The following is a 12,474-nucleotide window of genomic DNA, read 5'->3' as shown; positions in this document are numbered from 1 at the left end:
TTTTCTAGCGAGAGGCTGAGTGCTTCCATCCTCATGTGAAGCTGAACCACTAGCCATGAACATAGGCCAGGGCCTCAGCCGTTCCTTGCCACTCCTTGTGGTAAATGGCATATTGGCAAGTTTACGCTTCTCCTCCGACGATTTTTATTTAGATTTTTGAGTCCTTTTTTTACTGATCTTTTGTGTTTTGGATTTTACATGCTCTGTACTATGACATTGGGCATCGGCATTGGCAGACGACGTTGATGGAATTTCATCTTCTCGGCCATGACTAGTGGCAGCAGCTTCAGCACGAGGTGGAAGTGGATCTTGATCTTTCCCTATTTTTGGAACCTCAACATTTTTGTTCTCCATATTTTAATAGGCACAACTAAAAGGCACCTCAGGTAAACAATGGAGATGGATGGATACTAGTATACTTATGGATGACGAGTGACTGACGACACAGAGGTAGCTACAGCCGTGGACTACCGTACTGCGTCTGCTAGTATAGAGATGATAATTAATGATATAAAAAAAATATATATATAACTACTGTAGGTATATATAATATAATGACGGACCTGGTGGACACTGTCAGCAGACTGCTAAACTACTAGTATGAAGAAGATAGAAAAAAAAAACCACCACAGGTAGGTAGGTATACAATTATGGACGAGCACTGACGACACAGAGATAGCCACAGCCATGGCCTACCATACTGCGTCTGCTAGTATAGAGATGATAATTAATGATATAAAAAAAATATATATAACTACTGTAGGTATATATAATATAATGACGGACCTGGTGGACACTGTCAGCAGACTGCTAAACTACTAGTATGAAGAAGATAGAAAAAAAACTCCACCACAGGTAGGTATACAATTATGGACGAGTGACGACACAGAGGTAGGTACAGCCGTGGACTACCGTACTGCGTCTGCTAGTATAGATAATATACTAAATATATTACTACTGTAGGTATATAATATAATGACGGACCTGGTGGACACTGTTAGCAGACTCCTAAACTACTAGTATGAAGAAGATAGAAAAAAAAACCCCACCACAGGTTGGTATACAATTATGGACGAGTGACGACACAGAGGTAGGTACAGCCGTGGACTACCATACTCCGTCTGCTAGTATAGATAATATACTAAATATATTACTACTGTAGGTATATAATATAATTACGGACCTGGTGGACACTGTCAGCAGACTCCTAAACTACTAGTATGAAGAAGATAGAAAAAAAAACCCACCACAGTTAGGTATACAATTATGGACGAGTGACGACACAGAGGTAGGTACAGCCGTGGACTACCATACTGCGTCTGCTAGTATAGATAATATACTAAATATATTACTACTGTAGGTATATAATATAATGACGGACCTGGTGGACACTGTCAGCAGACTCCTAAACTACTAGTATGAAGAAGATAGTAATCAGTGTCCACACCAGTGCGCACACGGTCCACCCCCTACGGCCACGCTCCCCTTCATCAGCGGCCTCGTGATCCAGAAGGGCGGTGTGTGTGTGCTGACCTTAGGAAGAAACCGGAGCCACCGCTGCAGTGACCCAGCAACCAGGGCACGGGAGTATACAGCGCCGCTGGGAGTGATGAAGCTGCAGTAAAGATGTCTATTAGACCTAGCCTGCTGCAGCCCTTGTAGATTCTCATAAAACAAGTTCTTCTTTTCTTGTCAAAATTAATAGCTAAGAATAGGCTGCCTGAGGCAGGCCCCTGTTAAGTGGCCTGCTACTGAAGGCACCAACTACAAACTGAGCTCCCTGTTCATGGAAGCGGGGTTATAGAGGAGGATGCGCTGAGCATCTTGGGAACAGTCAAAAGCTTTGAGCCGGTTGGTGCCTCAGATCAAGATCCTACTCTACACCCCAATGTGAATCCTTGTGGAGTCCAGTGTACCCCACAGAAGAAATTAATGTGTCACACCCATTGGCAGCAACCTTAGAATAGCTGCTGATGGGCACAATTGAGAAAGGAAGGGGGGGGGGGACATTTGAATCCAGCACATAGATGCAATTCAAATATGTAATTTGTACCTTCCTATTTTAAAATATAATGGATGAACCTCACCCTGTGAGAACAATCTTCATGATCAAGAGATCTCATATGCAAAATAAGTATGAGTTGGGATAGGGCTGGGGAGGGTGGCTGCTCGGGCAGCCCCTGCCCCGTCAAGTTAAGGAGATTCAACTGAGGAAGCACAAGGGAACTCTCATCTGGGGACAACAACTGCAGGGAGACCACATCTTTTCAGATGAACATGGGAGGGCGGAAGGCTGCCTAATACTGGAGCACCATCAAATATCAAACCATATGCAACAACTAGTACAAGCATTCCTGGGGGAAGGTCTGCAGCAGACGGATTTGCATACGGTGATGTCATCCAAGCAGTGGGCCAAAGTTGGCTGGAACCCTCATCTGCATATGAAAAGAGAAAAGGGGCATGCAGGGCATGGCGGCCTTTTGCGGTGCTTGGATGACCCCTAGTTCGCATTAAACAACCCCACCCTCCTTTGGTGTGGGGCTCATGTTGGCTATGCCCCAGCCCCTGAAGCATTCAAGCTGATTTCTTGCAGCAGCTGGGCACTGTAACAGCTCCAGAGCTGCTCTGTAAGGCAACTAAAAGGGTGTGGGCCCTGCAGCACTACCTGTAGTTCGCATTGTGCGTTGGAAGGCACAAAGTAAGCAGACGGGAGAAGTCAGGATAGTGCGCAAGGGCATAGAAGGGAGTGGCTCCAGAAAAGAGAAGTGGAAACAGACAGCAAACTAGGCTGGAGAGAGACCTGAGACAAAGAGATCTGAATTATACGAGAGCCGACCAGGGGAAACACAAATTATGCAATCAAGTTTCCCACATTTGGGGAAATCGCAGGAGCAGCACACCCAGAGTGCAATGGGTGAGCCTTGCCCTGGGAGAAGCACCTTCATGATCATAGTATCTCACCTGGCAGATAAGTAGGAGTTGGGCTAGAGCTGGGGAGGGTCACTGCTCGGGCACCCCCCTGTCAAGTGAAGGAGATCCAACTGAGGCAGCACAAGGGAACTCTCGAAAGAAGAACAAGGCTAGAGGAAAATCTGAGACAAAGAAATCTGACTTTTACCAGAGCTGACCAGAGGAAAACACAAACACAGTCCCCCACTACCACAAAAAATGCAGGCGAGTTTCCTACATTTGGGGAAATCACAGGGGTCAGCATACCCAGAATGCAATGAATGAACCTCACCCTGGGTGAACAATCTTCATGACCATGGTGTCTCCTATGCAAAATAAGTATGATCTGGGATAGGGCTGGGGAGGGCCGCTGCTCAGGCACAGCTCTGTCAAGTAAAGGAGATTCAACTGAGGCAGCACAAGGGAACTCTCATCTGGGGACAACAACTGCAGGGAGAACACATATTTTCAGATGAACATGGGAGGGCAGAAGGCTGCCTAATACTGAAGCACCCCCAAACAACAAACCAAATGCAACAACTAGTGCTAGCATTCCTGGGGGAAGGCCTGCAGCAGATGGATTTGCATATGGTGATGTCATCCAAGCAGAGGGTCAAAGTTGGCTTCAACCCTCATCTGCATATGAAAAGAGAAAAGGGGCGTGCAGGGCATGGCGGCCTTTTGCGGTGCTTGGATGACCCCTAGTTCGCATTAAACACCCCCACCCTCCTTTGGTGTGGGGCTCATGTTGGCCATGCCCCATCCCCTGAAGCATTCAAGCTGATTTCTTGCAGCAGCTGGGCACTGTAACAGCTCCAGAGCTGCTCTGTAAGGCAAGTAAAATATTGTGTGGGCCCTGCAGCACTACCTGTAGTTTGCATTGTGCATTGGAAGGCACAAAGTAAGCAGACGGGAGGAGAAGTCAGGATAGTGCACAAGGGTATAGAAGGGAGGGGCTCAAGATAAAAGAAGTGGAAACAGACAGCAAACTAGGCTGGAGAAAGACCTGAGACAAAGAGATCTGAATTATACGAGAGCCGACCAGAGGAAACACAAATTATGCAGTCAAGTGTCCCACTTTTGGGGAAATCGTAGGAGCAGCACACCCAGAGTGCAATGGGTGAGCCTTGCCCTGGGAGAAGCACCTTCCTGATCATAGTATCTCACCTGGCAGGTAAGTAGGAGTTGGGCTAGAGCTGGGGAGGGTCGCTGCTCGGGCACCCCCCTGTCAAGTGAAGGAGATCCAACTGAGGCAGCACAAAGAAACTCTCGAAAGAAGAACAAGGCTAGAGGAAGATCTGAGACAAAGAAATCTGACTTTTACCAGAGCTGACCAGAGGAAAGCACAAACACAGTCCCCCACTACCACAAATAATGCAGTCGAGTTTCCCACATTTGGGGAAATCACAGGGGTCAGCATACCCAGAATGCAATGAATGAACCTCACCCTGGGAGAACAATCTTCATGACCATGGTATCTCCTATGCAAAATAAGTATGATTTGGGATAGGGCTGGGGAGGGCCGCTGCTCAGGCACATCTCTGTCAAGTAAAGGAGATTCAACTGAGGCAGCACAAGGGAACTCTCATCTGGGGACAACAACTGCAGGGAGAACACATATTTTCAGATGAACATGGGAGGGCAGAAGGCTGCCTAATACTGAAGCACCCCCAAACAACAAACCAAATGCAACAACTAGTAAAAGCATTCCTGGGTGAAGGTCTGCAGAAGACGGATTTGCATACGGTGATGTCATCCAAGCAGTGGGCCAAAGTTGGCTGGAACCCTCATCTGCATATGAAAAGTGAAAAGGGTTATGCAGGGCATGGCGGCCTTTTGCGGCGCTTGGATGACCCCTAGTTCGCATTAAACACCTCCACCCTCCTTCGGTGTGGGGCTCATGTTGGCTATGCACCAGCCCCTGAAGCATTCAAGCTGATTTCTTGCCGCAGCTGGGCACTGTAACAGCTCCAGAGCTGCTCTGTAAGGCAAGTAAAAGGGTGTGGGCCCTGCAGCACTACCTGTAGTTCGCATTGTGCGTTGGAAGGCACAAAGTAAGTAGACGGGAGAAGTCAGGATAGTGCGCAAGGGCATAGAAGGGAGCGGCTCAAGAAAAGAGAAGTGGAAACAGACAGCAAACTAGGCTGGAGAGAGACCTGAGACAAAGAGATCTGAATTATACGAGAGCCGACCAGGAGAAACACAAATTATGCAGTCAAGTTTCCCACATTTGGGGAAATCGCAGGGGCAGCACACCCAGAGTGCAATGGGTGAGCCTTGCCCTGGGAGAAGCACCTTCATGATCATAGTATCTCACCTGGCAGGTAAGTAGGAGTTGGGCTAGAGCTTGGGAGGGTCGCTGCTCGGGCACCCCCCTGTCAAGTGAAGGAGATCCAACTGAGGCAGCACAAAGGAACTCTCGAAAGAAGAACAAGGCTAGAGGAAGATCTGAGACAAAGAAATATTACTTTTACCAGAGCTGACCAGAGGAAAGCACAAACACAGTCCCCCACTACCACAAATAATGCAGTCGAGTTTCCCACATTTGGGGAAATCACAGGGGTCAGCATACCCAAAATGCAATGAATGAACCGCAACCTGGGAGAACAATCTTCATGACAATGGTATCTCCTATGCAAAATAAGTATGATTTGGGATAGAGCTAGGGAGGGCCGCTGCTCAGGCACATCTCTGTCAAGTAAAGGAGATTCAACTGAGGCAGCACAAGGGAACTCTCATCTGGGGACAACAACTGCAGGGAGAACACATATTTTCAGATGAACATGGGAGGGCAGAAGGCTGCCTAATACTGAAGCACCCCCAAACAACAAACCAAATGCAACAACTAGTGCAAGCATTCCTGGGGGAAGGCCTGCAGCAGATAGATTTGCATATGGTGATGTCATCCAAGCAGTGGGTCAAAGTTGGCTTCAACCCTCATCTGCATATGAAAAGAGAAAAGGGGCGTGCAGGGCATGGTGGCCTTTTGCGGCACTTGGCTAATCCCTAGTTTGCATTAAACACCTCCACCCTCCTTCGGTGTGGGGCTCATGTTGGCTATGCCCCAGCCCCTGAAGCATTCAAGCTGATTTCTTGCAGCAGCTGGGCACTGTAACAGCTCCAGAGTTGCTCTGTAAGGCATGTAAAAGGGTGTGGGCCCTGCAGCACTACCTGTAGTTCGCATTGTGCGTTGGAAGGCACAAAGTAAGCAGAAAGGAGGAGAAGTCAGGATAGTGCGCAAGGGCATAGAAGGGAGCGGCTCAAGAAAAGAGAAGTGGAAACAGACAGCAAACTAGGCTGGAGAGAGACCTGAGACAAAGAGATCTGAATTATACGAGAGCCGACCAGGGGAAACACAAATTATGCAGTCAAGTTTCCCACATTTGGGGAAATCGCAGGAGCAGCACACCCAGAGTGCAATGGGTGAGCCTTGCCCTGGGAGAAGCACCTTCATGATCATAGTATCTCACCTGGCAGGTAAGTAGGAGTTGGGCGAGAGCTGGGGAGGGTCGCTGCTCGGGTACCCCCCTGTAAAGTGAAGGAGATCCAACTGAGGCAGCACAAGGGAACTCTCGAAAGAAGAACAAGGCTAGAGGAAAATCTGAGACAAAGAAATCTGACTTTTACCAGAGCTGACCAGAGGAAAGCACAAACACAGTCCCCCACTACCACAAATAATGCAGTCGAGTTTTCCACATTTGGGGAAATCACAGGGGTCAGCATACCCAAAATGCAATGAATGAACCTCACCCTGGGAGAACAATCTTCATGACCATGGTATCTCCTATGCAAAATAAGTATGATTTGGGATAGGGCTGGGGAGGGCCGCTGCTCAGGCACATCTCTGTCAAGTAAAGGAGATTCAACTGAGGCAGCACAAGGGAACTCTCATCTGGGGACAACAACTGCAGGGAGAACACATATTTTCAGATGAACATGGGAGGGCAGAAGGCTGCCTAATACTGAAGCACCCCCAAACAACAAACCAAATGCAACAACTTTTGCAAGCATTCCTGGGGGAAGGCCTGCAGCAGATGGATTTGCATATGGCGATGTCATCCAAGCAGTGGGTCAAAGTTGGCTTCAACCCTCGTCTGCATATGAAAAGAGAAAAGGGGCGTGCAGGGCATGGCGGCCTTTTGCGGCACTTGGATGACCCCTAGTTCGCATTAAACACCTCCACCCTCCGTCGGTGTGGGGCTCATGTTGGCTATGCCCCAGCCCCTGAAGCATTCAAGCTGATTTCTTGCAGCAGCTGGGCACTGTAACAGCTCCAGAGCTGCTCTGTAAGGCAAGTAAAAGGGTGTGGGCCCTGCAGCACTACCTGTAGTTTGCATTGTGCGAGACCCCTAGTTCGCATTAAACACCCCCACCCTCCTTCGGTGTGGGGCTCATGTTGGCCATGCCCCAGCCCCTGAAGCATTCACGCTGATTTCTTGCAGCAGCTGGGCACTGTAACAGCTCAAGAGCTGCTCTGTAAGGCAAGTAAAAGGGTGTGGGCCCTGCAGCACTACCTGTAGTTTGCATTGTGCATTGGAAGGCACAAAGTAAGCAGACGGGAGGAGAAGTCAGGATAGTGCACAAGGGTATAGACGGGAGGGGCTCAAGAAAAAAGAAGTGGAAACAGACAGCAAACTAGGCTTCCAATGCACAATGCAAACTACAGGTAGTGCTGCAGGGCCCACACCCTTTTACTTGCCTTACAGAGCAGCTCTGGAGCTGTTTAATCACTCAATTGGATTTTTCTGCCAGCATAATTTTTCTCTTACGTCCTAAAGGATGCTGGGGACTCCGTAAGGACCATGGGGGATAGACGGGCTCCGCAGGAGACATGGGCACTTTAAGAAAGACTTTAGATCTGGGTGTGCACTGGCTCCTCCCTCTATGCCCCTCCTCCAGACCTCAGTTTACTACTGTGCCCAGAGGAGACTGGGTGCTTTTCAGGGAGCTCTCCTGAGTTTCCTGACAGAAAGTATATTTGTTAGATTTTTTTATTTTCAGGGAGCCTGCTGGCAACAGACTCCCTGCATCGAGGGGCGGAGGGGAGAGATGCACACCTACTTCTGTGAGTTGATAGGCTCTGCTTCTTAGGCTACTGTACAGCATTAGCTCCAGAGGGATCGGTACGCAGGTCTCACCCTCGCCGTCCGTCCCAGAGCCGCGCCGCCGTCCCCCTCGCAGAGCCGGAAGATAGAAGCCGGGTGAGTATGAGAAGAAAAGAAGACTTCAGAGGCGGCGGAAGACTTCATGATCTTCACTGAGGTAACGCACAGCAGTAAAGCTGTGCTCCATTGCTCCCATACACCTCACACACGGCAGTCAGTGTAAGGGTGAAGGGCGCAGGGGGGACGCCCTGGGCAGCAATATAGACCTCTCTTTGGCAAAATAAATATATATGCAGCTAGGCACTGTATATATATATAAGAGCCCCCGCCATTTTTTTACTATATTTGTGCGGGACAGAAGCCCGTCGCTGAGGGGGTGGGGCTTCTCCCTCAGCACTCACCAGCGCCATTTTCTCCACAGCACCGCTGAGGGGAAGCTCCACGGACTCTCCCCTGCTTATACCACGGTAGAAAGAGGGTCTTAAAGAAGAGGGGGGCACATAATTAGGCGCATATATATATGGAAATACAGCGCTACTGGGTAAACATAAAATTATTGTGTTTTTTTCCTGGGTCATATAGCGCTGGGGTGTGTGCTGGCATACTCTCTCTCTCTCTCTGTCTCTCCAAAGGGCCTTGTTGGGGAACTGTCCTCAGATAAGAGGATTCCCTGAGTGTATGGTGTGTCGGTACACGTGTGTCGACATGTCTGAGGTAGAAGGCTCTCCTAGAGAGGAGCAGGAGCAAATTAATGTGGTGTCTCCATCGACAACGCCGACACCTGACTGGATGGATATGTGGAATGTTTTAAGTGCTAATGTAAGCTTATTACACAAGAGATTAAACAAAGCTGAAGCTAGGGAACAGTCAGGGAGTCAACCCATGCCTGTCCCTATGTCGCAGGGACCTTCGGGGTCTCAAAAGCGCCCACTATCCCAAATAGTTGACACAGATACCGACACGGATTCTGACTCCAGTGTCGACTACAATGATGCAAAGTTAGAGCCAAAATTGGCTAAATGTATTCGATATATGATTATTGCAATAAAAGATGTTTTGCACATCACAGAGTCCCCTGTCCCTGACACGAGGGTACACATGTATAAGGGAAAGAAACCTGAGATAACCTTTCCCCCCTCACATGAGTTGAACGAATTATGTGAAAAAGCTTGGGAATCTCCAGACAAAAAGCTGCAGATTCCCAAAAGGATTCTTATGGCGTATCCTTTCCCGCCAATGGACAGGATACGGTGGGAATCCTCCCCTAGGGTGGATAAAGCATTGACACGCTTATCCAAAAAGGTAGCGCTGCCATCCCAGGATACGGCTACCATCAGGGACCCTGCTGACCGCAAGCAGGAGGTTACCCTAAAGTCCATTTACACACATTCTGGTACCTTACTCAGACCGGCAATTGCGTCGGCCGGGGTTGTAGCGCGGTGGCAGCATGGACAAATACCTTATCAGCAGAGATTGAGACCCTAGATAAGGATGCTATGTTATTGACCATAGGGCATATAAAAGATGCTGTCCTATATATGAGAGATGCTCAAAGTGACATTAGTCTACTGGGTTCTAGAATAAACGCTATGTCGATTTCTGCTTGACGAGTCCTATGGACCTGGCAATGGACAGGTGATGCCGACTCAAAAAGGCATATGGAGGTTTTACCTTACAGGGGTGAGGAATTGTTTGGGGAAGGTCTCTCGGACCTAGTCTCCACAGCTACAGCTGGTAAATCAAATGTTTTGCCTTTTATTCCCTCACAGCCTAAGAAAGCACCACATTATCAAATGCAGTCCTTTCGATCACAGAGAAACAAGAAAGTACGAGGTGCGTCCTTTCTTGCCAGAGGTAAGGGCAGAGGGAAGAAGCTGCACAACACAGCTAGTTCCCAGGAACAGAAGTACTCCCCGGCCTCTACAAAATCCACCGCATGACGCTGGGGCTCCGCTAAAGGAGTCCGCCCAGTTGGGGGCACGTCTTCGAGTTTTCAGCCACATCTGGGTTCATTCGCAGGTGGATCCCTAGGCAATAGAAATTGTTTCTCAGGGTTACAAACTGAAATTTGAAGAGGTGCCTCCTCGCCGGTTTTTCAAATCGGCCCTACCATCTTCTCCCCAGGAAAGGGAGATAGTGTTAAATGCAATTCACAAATTGTATCTTCAACAGGTGGTGGTCAAGGTTCCCCTGCTTCAACAAGGAAAGGGAAATTATTCGACCCTGTTTGTAGTCCCAAAACCGGACGGTTTGGTCAGACCCATATTAAATTTAAAATCCCTGAACCTATACTTGAAAAGGTTCAAGTTCAAGATGGAATCGCTAAGAGCGGTCATCGCCAGCCTAGAAGGGGAGGATTTTATGATATCTCTGGACATAAAGGATGCATACCTTCATGTACTCATTTATCCACCTCATCAGGCGTACCTAAGATTTGCGGTACAGTATTGTCATTACCAATTTCAGACGTTGCCGTTTGGTCTCTCCAGAATTTTCTCCGAGAATTTTCACCAAGGTAATGACGGAAATTATGGTGCTCCTGCGAAAGCAAGGTGTCACAATTATCCCGTACTTGAACGATCTCCTCATAAAAGCGAGATCAAGAGAGCAGTTGCTGAACAGCGTATAACTTTCACTGAAGGTGTTACAGCAACACGGCTGGATTCTCAATATCCCGAAGTTGCAGTTGGTCTGACTTTGCTTGGGCATTATTCTGGATACGGACCAGAAAAGGGTTTATCTTCCGATAGAAAAGGCCCAGGAACTCATGACTCTGGTCAGGAACCTATTGAAACCAAAACAGGTGTCAGTGCATCACTGCACTCGAGTCCTGGGAATGATGGTGGCATCATACGAGGCCATTCCCTTCGGCAGGTTCCATGCGAGGATCTTGCAATGGGACCTACTGGACAAGTGGTCCGGGTCACATCTACAGATTCATCAGTTGATCACCCTGTCCCCCAGGGCCAGGGTATCTCTCCTGTGGTGGCTGCAGAGTGCTCACCTTCTAGAGGGCCGCAGGTTCGGCATTCAGGACTGGATCCTGGTGACCACGAACGCGAGCCTCCGAGGTTGGGGAGCAGCCACACAGGGAAGAAATTTCCAAGGTCTTTGGTCAAGTCAGGAGACTTGTCTTCACATCAACATCCTGGAGCTAAGGGCCATATACAATGCCCTATGTCAAGCGGAGACCTTACTTCGCGACCAACCAGTTCTGATCCAGTCAGACAACGTCACCGCAGTAGTTCATGTAAACCGCCAAGGCGGCACAAGGAGCAGAGTGGCGATGGCGGAAGCCACCAGAATTCTTCGCTGGGCGGAGAATCATGTAAGCGCACTGTCAGCAGTGTTCATTCCGGGAGTGGACAACTGGGAAGCAGATTTCCTCAGCAGACACGACCTACATCCAGGAGAGTGGGGACTCCATCAGGAAGTCTTCGCACAGATTGCAAGTCGGTGGGGACTGTTCCAGATAGACATGATGGCGTCCCGCCTCAACAAAAAGCTACAGAGGTATTGCACCAGGTCAAGAGACCCTCAGGCAGTAGCTGTAGACGCCCTAGTGACACCGTGGGTGTTCCGGTCGGTCTATGTATTTCCTCCTCTACCTCTCATACCCAAGGTGTTGATAATAGTAAGAAAAAGAGGAGTAAGAACAATTCTCATTGTTCCAGATTGGCCGCGAAGGACCTGGTATCCAGATCTGCAGGAAATGCTCACAGAAGATCCGTGGCCACTTCCTCTAAGACAGGACCTGTTGCAACAGGGGCCCTGTCTGTTCCAAGACTTACCGCGGCTGCGTTTGACGGCATGGTGGTTGAACGCCGGATCCTAGCGGAAAAGGGTATTCCAGATGAGGTCATTCCTACGCTAATAAAGGCTAGGAAGGACGTGACATCTAAACATTATCACTGTATATGGCGAAAATATGTTTCTTGGTGTGAGGCCAGGAATGCTCATACGGAAGAATTCCACCTGGGCCACTTCCTTCACTTCCTACAAACTGGAGTGAATTTGGGCCTAAAATTAGGCTCTATTAAGGTTCAGATTTTGGCCTTATCCATTTTCTTTCAAAAGGAATTGGCCTCTCTTCCTGAAGTAAGTACAAACTTTTGTGAAGGGAGTACTGCATATTCAGCCTCCTTTTGTACCTCCGGTGGTCCCTTGGGACCTTAACGTGGTGTTAAGGTTATGGTTTGAACCACTTAAAATGGTGGAGTTTAAATATCTCACTTGGAAGGTGGTCATGTTATTAGCCTTGGCTTCCGCTAGGCGAGTGTCGGAATTAGCAGCTTTATCACATAAAATCCCCTATCTGGTTTTCCATATGGATAGAGCGGAATTGCAGACCCGTCCTCAATTCCTGCTAAAAGTGGACTCATCCTTTCATATGAACCAACCTATTGTGGTGCCTGTGGCT

At 48.6% G+C, this 12,474-nt stretch overlaps 8 non-coding genes across 8 annotated transcripts; all 8 read right to left on the bottom strand.

Moving 5' to 3' along the window:
- Positions 1-2,813: 2,813 nt before the first annotated feature.
- LOC134988970 (U1 spliceosomal RNA) lies at positions 2,814-2,976 on the bottom strand. Its single transcript, XR_010194309.1, has one exon. It is a non-coding gene; the product is annotated as a U1 spliceosomal RNA (small nuclear RNA).
- Positions 2,977-3,128: 152 nt separating this feature from the next.
- Positions 3,129-3,292, bottom strand: LOC134989011 (U1 spliceosomal RNA). The gene has a single exon (XR_010194347.1). It is a non-coding gene; the product is annotated as a U1 spliceosomal RNA (small nuclear RNA).
- Positions 3,293-3,968: 676 nt separating this feature from the next.
- On the bottom strand, positions 3,969-4,131 carry LOC134989026 (U1 spliceosomal RNA). Its single transcript, XR_010194361.1, has one exon. It is a non-coding gene; the product is annotated as a U1 spliceosomal RNA (small nuclear RNA).
- A 152-nt stretch (positions 4,132-4,283) lies between these two features.
- LOC134988976 (U1 spliceosomal RNA) lies at positions 4,284-4,447 on the bottom strand. Its single transcript, XR_010194314.1, has one exon. It is a non-coding gene; the product is annotated as a U1 spliceosomal RNA (small nuclear RNA).
- A 671-nt stretch (positions 4,448-5,118) lies between these two features.
- On the bottom strand, positions 5,119-5,281 carry LOC134989018 (U1 spliceosomal RNA). Its single transcript, XR_010194353.1, has one exon. It is a non-coding gene; the product is annotated as a U1 spliceosomal RNA (small nuclear RNA).
- Positions 5,282-5,433: 152 nt separating this feature from the next.
- LOC134989000 (U1 spliceosomal RNA) lies at positions 5,434-5,597 on the bottom strand. The gene has a single exon (XR_010194336.1). It is a non-coding gene; the product is annotated as a U1 spliceosomal RNA (small nuclear RNA).
- A 674-nt stretch (positions 5,598-6,271) lies between these two features.
- Positions 6,272-6,434, bottom strand: LOC134989020 (U1 spliceosomal RNA). The gene has a single exon (XR_010194355.1). It is a non-coding gene; the product is annotated as a U1 spliceosomal RNA (small nuclear RNA).
- A 152-nt stretch (positions 6,435-6,586) lies between these two features.
- LOC134988950 (U1 spliceosomal RNA) lies at positions 6,587-6,750 on the bottom strand. Its single transcript, XR_010194291.1, has one exon. It is a non-coding gene; the product is annotated as a U1 spliceosomal RNA (small nuclear RNA).
- Between the last annotated feature and the right edge of the window lie 5,724 nt (positions 6,751-12,474).

Source organism: Pseudophryne corroboree, unplaced genomic scaffold (genome assembly GCF_028390025.1).
Source record: "Pseudophryne corroboree isolate aPseCor3 unplaced genomic scaffold, aPseCor3.hap2 scaffold_1090, whole genome shotgun sequence".
NCBI lineage: Eukaryota > Metazoa > Chordata > Amphibia > Anura > Myobatrachidae > Pseudophryne > Pseudophryne corroboree.
Note: the sequence above shows the minus strand (reverse complement) of the source record. Positions and strands in the feature narration are given on the sequence as shown.